Source organism: Saimiri boliviensis, chromosome 3, assembly GCF_048565385.1.
Source record: "Saimiri boliviensis isolate mSaiBol1 chromosome 3, mSaiBol1.pri, whole genome shotgun sequence".
Lineage (NCBI taxonomy): Eukaryota > Metazoa > Chordata > Mammalia > Primates > Cebidae > Saimiri > Saimiri boliviensis.
This window is the reverse complement of record NC_133451.1, coordinates 90,963,778-90,983,081: the sequence shown is the minus strand read 5'-3', so window position 1 is coordinate 90,983,081 and position 19,304 is coordinate 90,963,778. Positions and strand designations below refer to the sequence as shown.

At 39.2% G+C, this 19,304-nt stretch overlaps 1 long non-coding RNA gene across 1 annotated transcript in view; it reads right to left on the bottom strand.

Annotated features, from left to right (window-relative positions):
• LOC141584020 (uncharacterized) overlaps positions 1-19,304 on the bottom strand; it is a 97,404-nt gene that overhangs the window by 13,558 nt on the left and 64,542 nt on the right. Inside the window, exon 3 of the long non-coding RNA XR_012516883.1 lies at positions 5,298-5,408. This is a non-coding gene — a long non-coding RNA (uncharacterized LOC141584020). The remainder of the gene's footprint in view (positions 1-5,297; positions 5,409-19,304) is intronic.

Here is a 19,304-nt window from a genome sequence, read left to right as displayed (position 1 = left end):
GTGCTGGGTTCGCTTTGGTGGGACTAGTAGGGCACTGAAAATAGCCCTGGGAAGGAGCCACAGGGCAGAGCTGCCCAGGGAGGGGGAACAGAGACAGGGCCGGGGTATCGCCACCTGGAACGTGCAGCCGACTCGGAGGGTCAGAGACTTCACCCCCTTAGTACTCTGATTTGGATCCTGTGCTTACCTCATCCCTCCAGCAACCGAGGGTCCACCAGAGCCCCATCAGACTGAGGGGCGCCATGGGTTGTCCATGCAAATCTGAGCGATGGCAGAGCCCAAGTTGTTGGCAGGGACCTGCGGCCAAGGCACCAGACCTGAGCTTCAGCGCCTGCTGGGTGCGGCAAGTTGTCAGCGGAAGTTTGGACAAACGCCAGGGGGACGGACAGTGCCACAGAGAGGCAGAGTTGAAAGCAGGGAAACAGGACATGGGCTTAGCAGGCCCCGCCATGAGGAAACTGAAACCGAAGCGTGCCAGAGAACTAGGCAGCAAATACACCAGTTTAACCCCAACCGGGGAAGAGACGCCATTGGGAAGGCGGGGCTAATCTCACCGGGAAACAAACTCCAGGGAAGGACCACCTACCCAGCAACCTGACTGACTCTGAGACAGCCCAGCAGTGCCTCCACAGGCCAAAAAAGATATAGCTCCAACCTCAACAGACATCCACTGAGATTTCTCGGGAAATCACCAACTTCAAAGATTAAAGGGAGATACATCCACAAACATGGGAAGAAACAAGGGCAAAAAGGGATGGAAGATTTACTAAGCAAATGGAGAGAAAAAAAAAAAAAAAAAAAAAAAAAAAAAAAAAAAAAAAAGCAGGGGTAGCAACCCTAGTCTCTGATAAAACGGGCTTTAAAACAACAAAGATCAAAAGAGACAAGGGCATTACATAATGGTAAAAGGATCAATGCAACGAGAAGAGCTAACTATCCTAAATATATAATCACCCAATGCAGGAGCACCCAGATACATAGAGCAAGTTCTTAACAACCTACAAAGAGACTTAGACTCCTGCACAATAATAGTGGAAGACTTTAACCCTCCTCTGGTAATACTGGACAGATCAATGAGACAGAAAGTAAACAAGGATATTCGGGACTTGAACACAGATCTGGACCAAGAAGACCTAATAGACATCTACAGAACACTCCATCCAAAATCCGCAGAATACACATTCTTCTCAGCACCACATTGCACTTACTCTAAAATTGACAACATAACTGGAAAGAAATCACTCCTCAGCAAATGCCAAAAAAGGAAATCATAACAGTCTCTCAGACCACAGTGCAATCAAATTAGAACTCAGGACTCAAAACAACACAATCACATGGAAACTGAATAACTTGCTCCTGAATGATGAATGAATAAACAATGAAATGAAGGCAGAAATAAAAATGTTCTTTGAAACCAACGAGAATGAAGACACAACATACCAGATCCTATGGGACACATTTAAAGCAGTGTCTAGAGGAAAATATATAGCACACATGAGTGCCCACATGAGAAACAAGGAAAGATCTAAAATTGACATCCTATCATCAAAATTGAAAGAGCTACAGGAGCAAGATCAAAAATACTCAAAAGCAAGCAGAAGACAAGAAATAACTAAGATCAGAGCAGAACTGAAGGAGATAGAGACACAAAAAACCCTTTAAAAAAATCAATAAATCCAGGAGCTGGTTTTTTGAAAAGATCAACAAAATAGACCACTAACTAGAATAATAAAAAAGAGAAGAGAGAAGAATCGAATAGACGCAATAAAAAACGACAAAGGGGAGATCACCACTGATTCCTTGGAAATACAAACTATCATCAGAGATTACTCCAACAACACTATACACAGAAACCAGCAAATCTGGAAGAAATGGATAAATTCCTGGGCACTTGCACACTCCCACGTCTAAGCCAGGAAGACATTGAAACCCTGTATAGACCAATAACAAGATCTGAAGTCGAGGCAGCAATTAATAGTCTACCAACCAAAAAAAGTCCAGGTCCAGACAGGTTCACAGCCAAAACCAGACATACAAAGAGGAGCTGGTACCATTCCTGTTGAAACTATTCCAAACAACACAAAAAGAGGGAATTCTCCGTAACTCTTTCTATGACACCAACCTGTTACCAAAATCATCCCGATACAAAAATCTGGCAGAGACATAACTAAAAAAGAAAACTACAGGCCAATATCCATGATGAACATAGATGCAAAAATCTTCAATAAAATACTGGCAAACCGAATCCAACAGCATATCGAAAAGCTTATTCACCATGATCAAGTAGGCTTCATCTGGGGATGCAAGGCTGGTTCAACATACACAAATCTATAAACATAATCCACCACATAAACAGAACCAAAGACAAAACCCACATAATTATTTCAATAGATGCAGAGAAGGCCTTCAGCAAAATTCAACAGCACTTTGTGCTAAAAACTCTCAATAAACTAGGTATTGATGGAATGCATCTCAAAATAATAAAAGCTCTTTACGACAAACCAACAGCCAATATCATACTGAATGGGCAAAAACTAGAAGCATTCCCTTTAAAAACTGGCACTAGACAAGGATGCCCTCTCTCAGCACTCCTATTCAATATAGTATTGGAAGTTCTAGCCAGAGCAATTAGGCAAGAAAAAGAAATAAAGTCATTCAATTAGGAAAACAAGAAGTCAAATTGTCCCTATTTGCAGATGACATGGTTGTATATTTAGAAGACCCCATAGTCTTAGCCCAAAACCTCCTTAAACTGATAAACAACTTCAGCAAAGTCTCAGGATAAAAACTCAATGTGCAGAAATCACAAGCATTCCAATACACCAAGACAAACAGAGAGCCAAATCATAAATTAACTCCCATTTACAATTGCTACAAAGAGAATAAAATACCTAGGAATACAACTAACAAAGGAGACAAAAGATCTCTTCAAGGAAAACTACAAACCACTGATCAAGGAAATAAGAGAGGACACAAACAGGTGGAAAAACATTTTATGCTCATGGCTAGGAAGAATCAATATTGTGAAAATGACCATACTGCCCAATAATCCAATTTATAGATTCAATACTATCCCGATCAAGCTACCATTGATCTTCCTCACAGAACTGGAAAAAAACACTTTAAACTTCATATGGAACAAAAGAGAGCCTGCCTAATCAAGACAATCCTAAGGAAAATGAACAAAGGTGGAGGCATCACACTACCTGACTTCAAACTATGCTACAAGGCTACAGTAATCAAAACAGCATGGTGCTGTCACCAAAACAGAGATACAGATGAATGGAACAGAACAGAGGCCTCAGAGGCAACACTACACATCTACAACCATCTGATCTTTGATAAACCATACAAAAACAAGCAATGGGGAGAGAATTCCCTGTGTAATACATCATGTTGGGAAAACTGGCTAGCCATATGCGGGAAGCTGAAGCTGGACCTCTTCCTTACACCTTATACAAAAATTAATTCCAAATGGATTAAATATTTAAACATAAGAACTAACACCATAAAAACCCTAGAAGAAAGCCTAGGCAAAACCATTTAGGACATAGGCACAGGCAAGGACTTCATGACTAAAACGCCAAAAGCAATGGCAACAAAAGCCAAAATACACAAATGGGGTCTAATTAAACTCCAGAGCTTCTGTACAGCCAAAGGAACAATCATTAGAGTGAACTGGCAACCAACAGAATGGGAAAAAATTTTTGCAATCTACCCATCTGACAAAGGGCTAATATCCAGAATCTACAAAGAACTAAAGCAGATTTACAAGAAAAAAACAAACAAATCCATTTCAAAGTGGGGGAAGGACATGAACAGACACTTTTCAAAAGTACACAAATATGCAGCCAACAAACATTAAAAAATACTCATCATGATTGGTCATTAGAGAAATGCACATCAAAACCACATTGAGTTACTTGGTCCTAGGCAGAACAATTTAAAAAAAAAAAAAAACTAGAATGAGATACCATCTCATGCCAGTTAGAATGGTGATCATTTAAAAATCTGGAGACAAAGATGCTGGAGAGGATGTGGAGAAAAAGGAACACTTTTACACTGTTGGTGGGAGTGTAAATTAGTTCAACCATTGTGGAAGACAGTGTGGTGATTCCTCAAGTGTCTAGAAATAGAAATTCCATTTGACTCAGTGATCCCATTACTGGATATTTACCCAAAGGATTATAAATCATTCTATTATAAAGACACATGCACACATATGTTCACTGTGGCACTGTCTACAATAGCAAAGACCTGGAACCAACTCAAATGCCCATCAATGATAGATGGGACAAAGAAAATGTGGCACATCTACACCATGGAATAATATGCAGCCATAAAAAAGGATGAGTTCATGTCCTTTGTAGAGACATGGATGAATCTAGAAACCATCATTCTCAGAAAACTGACAAAAGAATAGCAAACACTGCATGTTTTCACTCATAGGCGGGTGATGAACAATGAGAACACTTGGGCACCAAGAAGGGAACAACACTCACAGGGCTAGGTGGGAGGGTGGAGGGGAGAGGAGGGACAGCGGGAGTGCGGAGAGGATGCGGAGGGATAAAACTGGGAAAAATGCCTGATGTAGGTGAGCGGGTGGTGGTGGCGGAGAGGGGATGGAGACAGCAAACCACCATGGCATGTATGTACCTGTGCAACAATCTTGCAGGATGTAGGGTGTGCACATGTACCCCAGAGCCCAAGTATTAAAAAAAAAAAAGTCACCTTTACCTTGGAAGAATTTATTAAGAATATTATTTTTAAAAATCTAACAGTCACTTGTAGTCATATAAAGGTCAGCACACTAGGAACACTTGTTAAAATTTTTAAAAGGTAGGCATTGCTACTCAGTTTTTAGTTGGACAGTCCTTTCTGCAATATAACCAGTGAACTGGTTACTATGTGGTAAAAAAATGTTCATGATCAGCCCTTGTCTTATTAGAAAATATCACAATGACTCTATTATTATTTCAAAAATCTTACTTTATAAAAAATAACCACATTGACAACCTTCTATGTAGCACATAAACTGTAGTACAGTATAAACTTAAACTATGGTACAGTGTAATACATAGAAGAGGAATGAATGTATGAGAGTCTTGCTGCCAAGCCCTTCTGGAACTACCTTCCATACTATATTTGACTTCTGGAACATGTGAGAACAATGGTGTTAGTTATTACATTATTTATTGGAAAAACATAACACCTTCCATATTTTCTAGATACAAAATAAAATACAGTCTATACTTTGTATGAAATTTATACAAATATAGTATAAAGTTCATACTTACACGATATACATTTTCTTCTTGCTTCCCATTGTTTTGTTTTGCACAGCCCATATTAGAAACTACATTCTTTGAGGAGGCGGAGAGTGGATACTTTGCTCTATCAACATGGTCCTACGTAAAACAGTAAAACAGTGACTTTAGGGTGACTAAAGTTTCCAGGTTCTCGAGACACCTGGTATGACAGATAGTTCATGCCAAAAAGTCTCACTGCAATACAGTTATTAAGTACTAACTACATAGAGACAATTGTTTAAACAATGACTTTTACATTGAAGGAATATAGACAGGAGAGAGAAGGATGAAGAAATTCACACTAGTGGTTTATTTTTCTCACACAAAATTTTTAACCACCATACCAGGGAGAATTAAAACTCTTAGTATTGGACAAGACCTCTGGATGATAAAGAGATCGGATATAACTCCTAGTCTTCCGGTATATATTACATATACTTATTTATTCACTCATTCACTTAATGTTTGTCCCAGAACTTTTGGCATGCATTTTATTTTTTATCTTTCTTTTGTTTCTTATAGTATAGAATGACATTTTAAGCATACATTTTAGAAGTGTAGCAAATGTGTTCCAAAGATTCACCAAATTTTACACTAGTAGTGCACAATAAGCTAAGCACCCAGGTTTTCTATCTAAAAATGCTTCTCTTAAGAAGCTCTTCAGTTACTGAGATGAAATTTAATCAGGCATAAAATGCTCAAAATAAAATCAAAACACAGACATCCCCCCAAAACAAAACAAAACAAAACAAAACAAAAACACAACAGGACTTGTGCCATGGAGGGAAAAGCATGACATCCAGCTTCTGAAGTCAGATAACAGGATGCCAAGTTCAGAAATGAATGGTGGGTGGCTGGCAGCACTGGAAGTATCACTCAAAAGAAGAAAGTTCTTGGAAACATTTGTCTTCTTAAAACAAATAAGCACATTGGATCAGTGTCTTACAGGCAAATCCTAGCCACATACAGTAACATAGGAAAAGAAGATCTTACTGGGTATGGTGGTTCATGCCTGCAATCCTAGCATTTTGGGAGGCCAAGGTGGGTGGATCACCTGATATTGGGAGTTTAAGACCAGCCTAACTAACATAGAGAAACCCCATCTCTATTAAAAATACAAAATTAGCTGGGCATGGTGGCACATGCCTGTAAACCCAGCTACTTGGGAGGCTGAGGCAAGAGAATTGCTTGAACCCAGGAGGCAGAGGTTGCAGTGAGCTGAGATCATGCCATTGCACTACAGCCTGGGCAACAAGAGCAAAACTCTATCTAAAAAAAAAAAAAAAAATCTTGTTGTGGTTGTTTGGGAGGAATTATAAAATTTATAAAATGGGCATTGGATGCAGGAGTCTGCAGTTTAGTGGAGGAGTTCATGCTCTGCTTTTTCTTGTAACTCAGAGGCTCCTTCTCCTCTGCTGTCCTCTGAATACTGGCGGCACCCTTCTCTTCCCGTTTTTTCTCTTTTCTTCTCTCCTCTACTCACTTTCCCTAATGTCTCCATTTACTCCGAAGACTGTATGTCATCTCTGATCTTGACACTGAGCTCTGGATGTGTATATCCAGTTATTTATAATGACACTTCCTCTTGCATGTCATAAACTATTCCATTTTTATGCGGTCAAAATAGAGATTTTGATTATCCTCTCTCCCTCAGTCTTTGCCTTTCCCTTACCTTCTTATTTTATTTAAACCAAAAACCTTGAAGTCATTGTTAGTTTTTTTGTTTTGTTTTGCTTTTTCTTTTGAGATGGAGTTTTGCTCTTGTTGCCTAGGCTGGAGTGTAGTGTCACCACCTCGGCTCATTGCAACTTCCACCTTCCTTTTTCAATTGATTCTCTTGCCTCAGCCTCCTGAGTAGCTGGGATTACAGGTGCACAGCACCACACCCGGCTAATTTTTGTATTTTTAGTAGAGACAAAGTTACATCATCATTTTGGCCAGGCTGGTCTTGAACCTCTGACCTCAAAGTGTTGGGATTACAGGCATGAACCACTGTGCTTGGCCTCAGAAGTAACTGCTGATTGATCTTTTTCTTTCTCTGTTGCCCTCACATTTGATCCATTCAATTCCTCCTTCTTTCACAACATTTTGTACCTGTCCACTGTTATACCACCTTGATCCAAGTCACCATTTTCTCATGTCTATACTTCTACAAGAGCCTCCCAGCTAGTCTTCCTTCCTTTTCTCTTGCCCACTTACAATCTATTCTCCATAGAGCGGTCAGAACCATCATTATAAAATATAAATTAGGTCCATCACTCCCAAGCTTAAAATCTTCCAAAAACCTCCTGTCTCACTGATGTGGTTTGGATCTGTGTCCTTGCCAAATCTCATGTTAAAATATAATCTAGTGTTGGAGGTGGGAGATGTTTGGATCATTGGGGAATATCCTTCATGAATGACTTAGCACCATCCTCTTGGTGATGAGTGAGTTCACACTTGATCTGGTTGTTAAAAAGTGTGCGGCACCTCCCACTCTTTCTTTCTCTCATTCCAGCTCTGGCTATGTAATGCACCTACTCCCACTTCACCTTCAGCCATGAGTGAAAGCTTTCTGTGGCTTCCCTAGAAAATGAGCAGATGCAGGAGCCGTGCTTGTACAGCCTGCAGAATTGTGAGCCAGATAAACCCTTTTATTTCTAAATTATCCAGTCTCAGGTATTCCTTTACAGCAACACAAGAACAGACGAATACATTCACTTAAAAGAAAACCCAAATTTGTTACCTTGCTAGTAAGACCTCAAGTGATCTATACTATGCTTGCATTTTTGTCATCATTTTCAGCATTTTCCCCCTATGCTTTGTTTCCTGAACATGCCAAGCACATTTCTACCTTAGATATTCTCTCAGTAAGAAATACTCTTTCCTTGCATATTTCTATAACTGCCTCCTCCTTGTCATTCCTGTCACAGATCAGGTATCTTGGAAGAACTCAGCTGCCTCGTTTTTATAATGTATGCAAACAAATCTAAAATAGTCATTTTATCACATCATCCTATTTTGTCGTTTTACAGCCTTATTCTTTTCTGATATTTTGTTATTTTATTAACCTGTTTGTTTTTTCTCTGTACTAGAGTGTGACAACAATGAAAACAAGGATTTTGCCTTTCTTGTTAACTGGCACTGTTAGGACAGTGCCTGGCATGATTTTCTTTTAAACATCAATTGCATGCTCTAATTGATTGCAGTGGAAGAGATAGCTTTAAAGATAGAATATTATAAACCTCATTAAAAGTATCATACCTAATGTTATTTAATGGGGGAATGGACCATATTCAACATTTGTTTGGCAGTGGGAGAGATGTCTAATGATATAACTGTTTTCTAAAATGTCTTCATACCTTTAGACTTCTGACTCAGAAAATGAATGAATAGGCTCAAGGAGCTCTTCTGAGCATGTGCCATGTTGGTGACAGTGATAGGTTTACACAGGAGGTAACATCGGGGAAGGGAGCTGCCTCACTTTCCCAGCAGCTTATAATATAACAGATTAGGAGAAAAAGATCACAGAAATCTTACTAAAATAGCAGTTGCAGTAGCCCCCCCCATTATCTACAGAGGATACATTCTGAGCCCTCCCAGTGGATGCCTGAGACTTCAAATAGTACTGAAGTCTATATATACTGTACTATTTTTTCCTGTATATACATACCTATGATAAAGTTTAATTTATAAATTAAGCATGGTAGGAGCTTAACAACTTCTCTTTGGCATATGTTTGGCTTCTCTTTGGCATATCTGAAATTCCAGCAGCATTACTCTTGTACTTTGGGGCCATTATTAAGTAAAATAAGGCTTACTTCAACACAAGCATTTCCATACCAATACCAAAACAGTTGATCTGAGAACTGAGACAAACTGATTAAGGGTCAGGTGGGCAGCATCTACACTGGACAAAGGCATGATTCACATCCCAGGTGGGATGGAGCAGGAAATGAGAGAGTTCATCCTGCTACTCAAAATGATAGTAATTTAAAAGTAATGAATTGTTTATTTCTGGATTTGTCTATTTCATATTTTCAGACTACAGTTGGCCACAGATAACTGAAGCCACAGAAAGTGAAACAGTGGATAAGGGGAAACTGTACAAGAGAAAAAACAGTATAGAGCTGAACAGAATTTGAATCAATTGCATAAAAGGGATCAGTTATTGTAAAATATGATTCATGCCTTTAAAGACGTTTTCAGCATAAATGTTGAGGCAAACATAGTTAAAAGGAATCACTTCACACACACCTTCAGGCCAGGCCACTAGGTTTTAGTTCTTAAATAAACTCAACTGTGAGAATACTGCTTAGAAATACAGAGTCACTACAGATTTAATGGGAAAACAGAGGAGGGGATGATACAGCAAACAGCATAAAACTGCTGTTTCTGTGAAGTTTTTCTCATATAATTGCCTTATTTTTTCTGGTTCTTGCTCAGAACCTCCTCAGCAGTCTTTCTCAAAATCTAGACAGTTTGCATATATGTCTTAGCAAGCAAAATCTAATTGCCAGCCAAACTATGACCATCTATTTTTCCTCAAGGGCATTGTAGGATGGTCAGCATAGGGGTGTGGGTGGGGAATATGGTGCAACTCTTCTGAACATAATATAATAGAAATATCTGAACATATTACAGATATGTTCAGAAAATAAAAAATAATCCGGTGCTATTGTAGTTCAAACTTTATGATGGCGGTTAGTTGGTAATAAATCTGAAAAGGTAGCTAGCTTAGAGCATTATCAGCCTTGAATGCCATTCCAAGTATTTTGACTTGGTAGGTCAAGGGGGATCTTGAAGACTTTTGAACAGAGATGTTTCACAATCTGATTTGTATTTTAAGAAGATAATTCTGGGAACAATATGAAAGATGAATTAGAGAAATAGCCCAACCAAAACAGGAATACGGGTTGCAGCTACTTCGAAGGTACTCAATGTTGAGTGTATAAAATAGTGTATTGGAAATGAGTTGGAGGAGAAAATTTCCAGATACATTTTAAACTCAAGAATTTTTAGAATTTTACATGTGGTTATCTGTAGATGGGGAGAGGTTCTCTTGTTTCTAGTTTTGGCAACTGGTAGGAGAGCAATGTAATTAACTAAGTGAGGGAACATAGACAATGAATAGCTGCACTATTTTTGTGTGTATTTTAGGATTTGTTTTTGTGGGCAGAGAGAATTTCTTAGATGTCAAAGCAGACAAATGTGAGTAGGAACACAATACACTCACATGAAGATTTACAGCATTTGGAAATGCAGGTGCGGGGTTTCAAGTAAAGGTTAAAGTGAATGAGAATTAGCTGTACAGAATGATGGTGAAAGCTGTGGAAAAAGATAAATGATGCATGAGCAAGTATGGAGCTGGAAGAAAATAGTCCTTAGAATATGTATTTAAGAAATCTGGCAGCTGGGCGGAGCCCACAGCAGCTCAGCAAAGCCCCTGCGGGCAGGCAAAGGCTAGGCTGCTGCTAGCTAGGCGGGTCCGACCTGAAAGAAAAATCAAAAAAGGCAGTAGTGCAACGGAAACTCATAAAGCTCCAACTCCCTGGGACAGAGACAGACAACAGGTGGATAAACCCACAAAAATGGGAAGAAACCAGCGCAAAAAGGATGAAAACTCCCGAAACCAGAACACCTCTCCTCCTAAAAGGGATCACAACTCCTCACCAGCAAGGGAACCAGACCGGATGGAGAAGGAGGGTGATGAAATGACAGAATCAGACTTCAGAAGGTGGGTAGTAAGAAACTACAATGAGCTAAAAGAACATGTTCTAACCCAACGCAAAGAAAATAGGAACCTTGAAAAAAGATTGGACGAACTGCTGACAAGAATGGACAGCATAGAGAGGAGTATAAGTGAATTGATGGAGCTGAAAAACGCAACACGAGAACTTCGTGAAGCATGCACAAGCTTCAACAGCCGAATTGACCAAGCAGAAGAAAGGATATCAGAGGTGGAAGATCAACTCAATGAAATAAAAAGAGAAGGCAAGAACAGAGAAAAAAGCGCAAAAAGGAATGAACAAAATCTTCAAGAAATGTGGGACTATGTGAAAAGACCTAATCTACGTTTGATAGGTGTACCTGAATGTGATGAAGAGAATGAATCCAAGCTGGAAAATACTCTTCAGGATATTATCCAGGAAAACTTCCCCAACCTAGCAAGGCAGACCAATATTCAAATCCAGGAAATACAGAGAACACCACAAAGATATTCCTCAAGAAGAGCAACCCCAAGGCACATAATCGTCAGATTCACCAGGGTTGAAATGAAAGAGAAAATGCTAAGGGCAGCCAGAGAGAAAGGTCGGGTTACCCACAAAGGGAAGCCCATTAGACTCACAGCAGATCTCTCAGCAGAAACCCTACAAGCCAGAAGAGATTGGGGGCCAATATTCAACATCCTTAAAGAAAAGAACTTTCAACCCAGAATCTCCTATCCAGCCAAACTCAGCTTCATAAGTGAAGGAAAAATAAAATCCTTTGTGAACAAGCAAGCACTCAGAGATTTCATCACCACCAAACCTGCTCTACAAGAACTCCTGAAAGAGGCTCGACACATATAAAGGAACAACCAGTACCAGCCACTCCAAAAACACACCAAATTGTAAAAAAGCATCAACACAATCAAGAATCTGCATCAACTAACCAACAAAACAGCCAGGTAGCATCAAAATGACAGCATCAAATTCACACATAACAATACTATCCCTAAATGTAAATGGACTAAATGCCCCAATCAAAAGACACAGACTGGCAAATTGGATAAAAAGTCAAAACCCATCAGTGTGCTGTATCCAGGAAACCCATCTTACATGCAAGGATACACAAAGGCTCAAAATAAAGGGATGGAGGAAGATCTACCAAGCAAATGGAGAGCAAAAAAAGGCAGGAGTTGCAATTCTCATCTCTGATAAAATAGACTTTAAAGCAACAAAGATCAAAAGAGACAAAGAAGGACATTACATAATGGTAAAAGGATCACTGCAACAAGAAGAGCTAACGATCCTAAATATATACGCACCCAATACAGAGCACCCAGATACATAAGGCAAGTTCTTAATGACTTACAAAGAGACTTAGACTCCCACACAATAATAGTGGGAGACTTTAACACCCCATTGTCAATATTAGACAGATCAACAAGACAGAAAATCAACAAGGATATCCAGGACCTGAACACAGACCTGGAACGAGCAAACCTAATAGACATTTACAGAACTCTCCACCCCAAATCCACAGAATATACATTCTTCTCAGCACCACATCACACCTACTCTAAAATTGACCACATAATTGGCAATAAATCACTCCTCAGCAAATGCAAAAGAACAGAAATCATAACAAACAGTCTCTCAGACCACAGTGCAATCAAGTTAGAACTCAGAATGCAGAAACTAACTCAGAACCGCACAGCTTCATGGAAACTGAACAACTTGCTCTTGAATGTTGACTGGATAAACAATGAAATGCAGGCAGAAATAAAGATGTTCTTCGAAACCAGTGAGAATGAAGACACAACATACCAGAATCTCTGGGACACATTTAAAGCAGTCTCTAGAGGAAAATATATAGCAATGAGTGCCCACATGAGAAGAAAAGATAGATCTAAAATTGACACCCTATCATCAAAATTGAAAGAGCTAGAGGAGCAAGATCAAAAAAACTCAAAACCTAGCAGAAGACAGGAAATAACTAAGATCAGAGCAGAACTGAAGGAAATAGAGACACAAAAAACTCTTCAAAAAAATCAATAAATCCAGGAGCTGGTTTTTTGAAAAGATCAACAAAATAGACAGACCACTAGCCAGATTAATAAAAAAGAAAAGAGAGAATAACCAAATTGATGCAATAAAAAACGATAAAGGGGATATCACCACAGATTCCACAGAAATCCAAACCATCATCAGAGATTATTACAAATAACTCTATGCACATAAACTAGTAAACCTGGAAGAAATGGATAAATTCCTGGACACCTGCATCCTCCCAAGCCTAAACCTGGAAGAAGCCGAAACCCTGAATAGACCAATAACATGGTCTGAAGTCGAGGCAGCAATAAAGAGCCTACTACCCAAAAAAAGCCCAGGTCCAGATGGGTTCACAGCTGAATTCTACCAGACATATAAGAAGGAGCTGATACCATTCCTTCTGAAACTATTCCAGACAATCCAAAAAGAGGGAATCCTTCCCAAATCATTTTACGAGACAAACATCATCCTGATACCAAAACCCGGCAGAGACTCAACAAGAAAAGAAAATTTCAGGCCAATATCCATGATGAACATAGATGCAAAAATCTTCAATAAAATACTGGCAAACCGATTGCAACAGCATATCAAAAAGCTCATCCACCATGATCAAGTAGGATTCATCCCGGGGATGCAAGGCTGGTTCAACATACGCAAGTCCATAAATGTAATTCACCACATAAACAGAACCAAAGACAAAAACCACATGATTATCTCGATTGATGCAGAGAAGGCTTTTGACAAAATTCAACAACCCTTTATGCTAAAAACCCTCAATAAAGTAGGTATTGATGGAACGTATCTCAAAACAATAAAAGCTATTTACGACAAACCAACAGCCAATATCATACTGAATGGGCAAAAACTGGAAGCATTCCCTTTGAAATCTGGCACTAGACAAGGATGCCCTCTCTCACCACTCCTATTCAATATAGTACTGGAAGTTCTAGCCAGAGCAATCAGGCAAGAAAAAGGAATAAAGGGTATCCAAATTGGAAAGGAGGAAATCAAATTGTCTCTATTTGCAGATGACATGATTGTATATCTGGAAGACCCCATCATCTCAGCCCAAAATCTCCTGAAACTGATAAACAACTTCAGCAAAGTCTCAGGATACAAAATCAACGTGCAAAAATCACAAGCATTCCTATACACCAGTAACAGACTTCAAGATAGCCAAATCAAGAACAAACTGCCATTCACAATTGCTACAAAGAGAATAAAGTACCTAGGAATACAACTAACAAGGAACGTAAAGGACCTCTTCAAGGAGAACTACAAGCCATTCCTCAACGAAATAAGAGAGGATACAAACAGATGGAGAAACATTCCATGTTCATGGTTAGGAAGAATCAACATCGTGAAAATGGCCATACTGCCCAAAGTAATTTACAGATTCAACGCTATTCCCATCAAGCTACCAATGACCTTCTTCACAGAACTGGAAAAAAACACCTTAAACTTCATATGGAACCAAAAGAGAGCCCGCATAGCCAAGTCAATTCTAAGCAAAAAGAACAAAGCAGGAGGCATCACACTACCGGACTTCAAACTTTACTACAAGGCTACAGTAATCAAAACAGCATGGTACTGGTACCAAAACAGAGATACAGACCAATGGAACAGAACAGAGGCCTCACAGGAAATACAACATACCCACAACCATCTGATCTTCGACAAACCTGACAAAAACAAGCAATGGGGAAAGGATTCCCTGTTTAATAAATGGTGTTGGGAAAACTGGCTAGCCATGTGCAGAAAGCAGAAACAGGACCCCTTCCTGACACCTTACACCAAAATTAACTCCAGATGGATTAAAGACTTAAACATCAGACCTAATACTATAAAAACCTTAGAAGAAAATCTAGGCAAAACAATTCAGGACATAGGTGTAGGCAAGGAATTCATGACCAAAACGCCCAAAGCAATGGCAACAAAAGCCAAAATAGACAAATGGGACCTAATCAAACTCCACAGCTTCTGCACGGCAAAAGAAACAGTCGGTAGAGTGAATCGGCAACCAACAGAATGGAAAAAAATTTTTGCAGTCTACCCATCTGACAAGGGGCTGATATCCAGAATTTACAAAGAACTAAAGCAGATCTACAAGAAAGAAACAAACAAGCCCATTCAAAAATGGGCGAAGGATATGAACAGATACTTTACAAAAGAAGACATAGAGGAGGCCAACAAACATATGAAAAAATGCTCATCATCACTGGTCATCAGAGAAATGCAAATCAAAACCACATTGAGATACCATCTCACACCAGTTAGAATGGCGATCATTAAAAAATTGGGAAACAACAGATGCTGGAGAGGATGTGGAGAAATAGGAACACTTTTACACTGTTGGTGGGAATGTAAATTAATTCAACCATTGTGGAAGACAGTGTGGCGATTCCTCAAGGACCTAAAAATAGAAATCCCATTTGACCCAGCAATCCCATTACTGGGTATATATCCAAAGGATTATAAATCATTCTACTACAAGGACACGTGCACACGAATGTTCATTGCAGCACTGTTTACAATAGCAAAGACCTGGAACCAACCCAAATGCCCAACGATGATAGACTGGATAGGGAAAATGTGGTACATATACACCATGGAATATTACGCAGCCATCAAAAACGATGAGTTCACGTCCTTTGTAGGGACATGGATGAACCTGGAAACCATCATTCTCAGCAAACTGACACAAGAGCAGAAAATCAAACACCGTATATTCTTGCTCATAGGCGGGTGTTGAACAATGAGAACACATGGACACAGGGAGGGGAGCACTACACACTGGGGTCCGTTGGGGGGAAATGGGGGAGGGGCGGGGGGGTGGGGAGGTGGGAAGAGACAGCATGGGGAGAAATGACAGATACAGGTGAGGGGACGGAAGGCAGCAAAGCACACTGCCATGTGTGTACCTATGCAACAATCTTGCATGTTCATCACATGTACCCCAAAACCTAAAATGCAATAAAAAATAAATAAAAAAAAAAAAAAAGAAAGAAATCTGTGGGAAAATTAGAGCAGAGAAACAGGTTGATCAGGAGTGGCCAGGAGAAGGATTGTTAATGAAAACAGAAAAAAGAGAGAACAATGTGAGAACTCAAGGAAAAGAATCGGAATAATTTACAAGTGGTTATGGAATCCTGATATGCCATAGATTTTTAATCACAAATTTTAATTACCATAAACTGTTTGCTTTTGATATAAATGTTCCAAAGTATAGAAAAAAATAAATGAACTGTTCACAGTTGTAAACCTTGATTATAGTGAAGTGAGGGAGAGGGAGAGTAGAGGAAACATTTCAGCTCTGAGAGTGAGATGGATGGAGCAAGAGAATTCTCATTTTCAGGGAAATTTTGTGTAGTCCAGACATCTAAATTAGACTTCTTTTTCTATACCTTTTTTATTAAGGGATCAGCAAACTTTTTCTATAATAGAGCAGACAGGACAATTTTAGGCTCTTTTTGGGCTGCACTGTCTCTGTCCCCCAACTACTCAATTGTGCCATTGCAGAACCAGTGCAGCCATAGACAATATAGAAACAAATGGGTATGGCTGTGTTCCAATCACCTTCTGTTTACAAAACTTTTGTTTACAAAAGTTGATTGGAACACAGCCATACCCACTTGTTTCTATATTGTTATTACAAAAACAGATAATGAACTAGTTTGTCCCACTGATTAAAACTTTGTGATCCCAGTGCTTGATCAGTAATAGCAGTGAGGTTGATACCTGGTTAGGTGGGGACATACTGATCTTGGTGTTTCCTATTTAAGTATCCGTCTTCTGCAGAGGCGGTTCAGTTTTGCCCAGGTAAAAATCACTTTTATCTTCAGAATTTGATCTAAGTATGGTTAACATCAATCTTGTGATCTCTGAAGATCCAGAAAGTGTGATGATCTTGTTACAGGGGCAAGAGGACTTTTGACTTTGTTGAGGTAGAAACCTGTTTGATTAACTAAATATCCACAGGCCTTTAATGTTTCTTGGGATCCTGACAACTACATGCAATTTTTGTGACTCATTCATTATCTTTTTAGTCTTCAATTTAATTGACAAATCAATATATGTTAACAAATAAATAATCCCATTGATAAATATTAGTTATAAGACAATTACGTCTTATTTGTTTGCATTAATAATCAATACAATGCTTATACAGTGTTGCTGATCTGCATTAAAATGGGCTCAAAATGCTCAAAACGGATAATTGTTACTTTTTCACTCTTTGCCAATATTTCCTGTGTGCTTTATTCAATTAGGTTTTCTCTTTTAGTCATAGTTAAACATACAATATGTATTCATTCATTTATTCATTGAAATCTTGAGTGCCATGTGTCAGGCAAAATGCAATGTGCTGGGAGTACAAAGATAGCCCTACTCAATTTTTACCCTCAAGATGTTCCCTGTCAAGAGATAATAAAGCTTTCAGGAGGAAGGAATGGTCAACAGTGTCAAATATGGCAGAAAATTTACGTGTGGGAAAGTAACAGAGACCATTAGATTTAGCAATAAGAAAGTCATAGGTGACCTCAGAGAGAGTTCGTTTGAGTAGAGTATCAGTGTAAGTGAACATAACTCTTAGATTCTTCATACCCTCACCTATACAACTATGCTCAGGTTTCCAACACAGCATGAGAGCAGAGTCTGTTTCTCAATAGAGCTTGTTTGTTGAACTATTTCTTTACTTTTCTAGTGGACTGGACCTCAGAGCTGCAGCACTAAGAATTCTTTGTTGTAAGCAATAGAAACTAGCTCTGCTAAGCATAAGTAGAAAAGAATTTTAGTAAAGTATATTGGCTACCTCACGGAATCTCTAGAATGGAAGTCGAACCAAGCTTGGAGGTTACACAGATAGAAACCAAGTCTGAAGTCTGAAGCCAGGCTAGTCTCATACAGGCACTACTGCCCAGATGCTGCATCTCAAATAGCTGCCAACATATAAGAAACACTATAGACCTGCTACCACTGCAGCTTCTGGACTGGATTCCGCACAGTCCCTGCTTCCTTGTGCCACTAACTCCTGGGTCAACGTGGAGCCTGGGTACCTGTTACTCTACCTGCAAGGGAAAGTAGGAAAGATAATATCTAGCTTCTACATGAGACAGAGAGTTTTTGTCTCCCATCAAGATTTATAAGGTATAGAATTCCACGAATCCAGAAAAGGACTCCAAAGCTGGTCAGTCAAAAGAAATGACAAGTATCTGCTACAAGAATTCAGAAAGACATATACAGAGACTTTCACTTCTCTAACTTCAGCCTTAGGCTTAGAGTCAATCCTTAACAATTCGTTCTGTACTTTCTCCATCCCTGTGTCTGTAAAACAGTAGCATTCCTGTCCAAGAGAGACAACGTCACCTCAGAATTCCAAAGGTCCAAAAGACCCACGAAGTTCCTCAGCCCCAAAAGGCAAAATTCTGAAAGCTCACAGGCTAAAAGATTTAAAGCCACAAAAACCGACAGAGCAAAACTCCATGACTCCCTCAGCTTCCTTTAATGCTCCTGAAAAAGTTTTAATTTAGTTTTTTACCCAAAGAGATAAAGGGAGAATAAAGAAAAATATCTGCTCCTTGTTCTTCTGGGCAAGGAGTTCTCCCCCATCTTTTCAGGATGTTTTCCTATTCCTAAGATTCACCTTTGCCGTTGTTCCAGGTTTGGGATATTTTATAATGACTCCATACTCCTCTCTCCAGACCTTCCTCTACTGAGTGATTTTAATGCCTTCTTCCTTCACCCTTTTCTGCAGTTAATGAAAGGATAGAATGTGGAATGAATAGTGACCACAATATTTAATTCAATGTAATATTCAATAAATACCAAATTTTAGAAAGGTAGGTAGCATTTGTTTCTCCAGATCCTCATCCCCTTATGGTGCAAAGTGAATTAAGTTGGATTGACAGGATTTTTTTTGTTTTATATTATATACAACTTACCCATAGATGGGAGTTTGTCTTTGCTTTGTGTACAAAGTTTCAAACGGGCATCCCTCAAGTCAAATTCTGCCTGCAGATTTGTTTTGTGCAGCACACAGGGTTTTTAAAATATTTAAAATACGAACACCTTTTGACTGGTGTAATGTCTTCAGTTCTCTACAGGCTGCACCATTCTCTGCTGCTTCACATATTTATGTTTTCCACTTTGATCTTTGAAAGCATTTGCATAGAGGCCCCGGCTAATGCTAATCTACATCAATCAGATCTCACTTCCACATTGCTGCAGTTAGATTCAATTGCTATGAGATGTTAGTCCATAG